This window comes from Engraulis encrasicolus, chromosome 11 (genome assembly GCF_034702125.1).
Source record: "Engraulis encrasicolus isolate BLACKSEA-1 chromosome 11, IST_EnEncr_1.0, whole genome shotgun sequence".
Taxonomy (NCBI): Eukaryota; Metazoa; Chordata; class Actinopteri; order Clupeiformes; family Engraulidae; genus Engraulis; species Engraulis encrasicolus.
This window is the reverse complement of record NC_085867.1, coordinates 18409891-18411803: the sequence shown is the minus strand read 5'-3', so window position 1 is coordinate 18411803 and position 1913 is coordinate 18409891.

The window sequence follows — 1913 nt, the reverse complement described above, 5'->3', positions numbered from 1 at the left end:
CCCAACTCACTGACAGACCTGTAATGGATGACTGCTGGTGTAAATGATAGAAAGGGCAGACGTTTCCGTAGCGGATGGGGATGCCAGCGAATACGTGACTGATAGCCTGAGCTCCGTTGCATTTTCCCACTTCTCTCTCTCTCTCTCTCTCTCTCTCTCTCTCTCTCTCTCTCTCTCTCTCTCTCTCTCTCTCTCTCTCTCTCTCTCTCTCTCTCTCTCTCTCTCTCTCTCTCAAAGTGTGTTATGATTACGTTCAAAAACTACAGTTACGTACGGTCTGGAGGAAACACCTGCTCTACTGTATTCTATCAGGAGTGAAATACATCTTCGAGAGAGGGAAAGCTGATACCCTAAACCGGAGAAACCGAGGGTTTGGTCCAAAGTACGAGCCCAAGAAGTGTAATGCCGTGTTGGGTAGGGAGGGTGGAGGTGATGCTCATTACAGGCCATTCATTTAGAAGCACAATTAGGTGTTTCTCCCTCTGCTGAAGTTCACTGCTCTTCACTGACACTGAAACATGTTTTTGAACCTTCCATCACCTTTGGTTTTGAATAACGATTGTTTTACTGTAAGTGTGATAAACCAAAGATTTTCTGATGTCTAACAATAGACCGTCTCTAGATAAACGTTTATTTTCCAATAAAGAGATAAGAAACACTTTAGAATAACTAGCCTACCTATGCACAGCTTTATAAACACTTTATTAACATTTAATAATAATTAACATTTAACAAAGCATTTACAAATATTTGTAAATGAGTAACCAAACTACGACTGCACAGTGGAGTGGGAATCAACTTCTACTGTGTGAGTTTTACAGTATGTGATTTCATGCCTTCTGGTCTTTTGAGGAGAAATTTCTAGGACCGATGCAACTGTGCTGTGTCTGCTGTGTTAACATAGTATTTTTTTTTGCCAATTTATAGATATTTATAAACAATTTGTTGATAATTAGTTCATTATTTACAACGTGTTTATAAAGCTGTGAATAGGTAGTTATTCTAAAGTGTTACCAAGCAGGTGTTAAACTCATTTTTCAAGCCCTTGATGACTTCGCCAGCTATTTCCAGTGCCGGCGATTTATTTTCTCTGAAGACTGTTCCATGCTCATATGACAATATTTAAACAGCAGCAGCTCCTGATGAAGACCATGTTCACTTAATGGGCAGCCCTTGAACAAATATGATCTATTCATAAATATTTATAAAGTAATTAATTAATACTTACTGGTCTGACTGTAAGTTCTGCAGCTTATGACGTGTATGACTAGTAATTCAAAATGGCGGACATGGAGAAGATCATTTATGTATGAAAAGTGTAAATTAATTAAAGTCATAATGAATACTTATACTATAAGTCTTATAGAAACTGATGGTGGTGGAAAACATTCACGAAAAATACAACATTTCTGAATGAGCAGCTTGAGTTTCAGAAATAACCCACTAAGGAAATAACATACTCCACTTTTAAAACAACGGCCACTCCTAATGAAGATTACGAGCACTTAAGCTCCCTCCCCATTGCTCCGAACTCAGTTAGACTTCTCAGAGCATTGCAATCGACCAGCCAGGGGACGACGTGGATCTGGGATGACCTCATGCTTCAAGGAAAATAACCATTAGTGACAAAGCCCATTAACATTACGATCGCTTGTTCCTTATCAACTAATGCTCCTCATTCCCCACCCACACACACAAACGCAATACAGAACACACACAGGCACACACACACACACACACACACACACACACACACACACACACACACACACACACACACACACACACACACACACACACACACACACACACACACACACACACACACACACACACACACACACACACACACACACACACACACACACACACACACACACACACACACACACAGTAATTACAGTGCATGCATA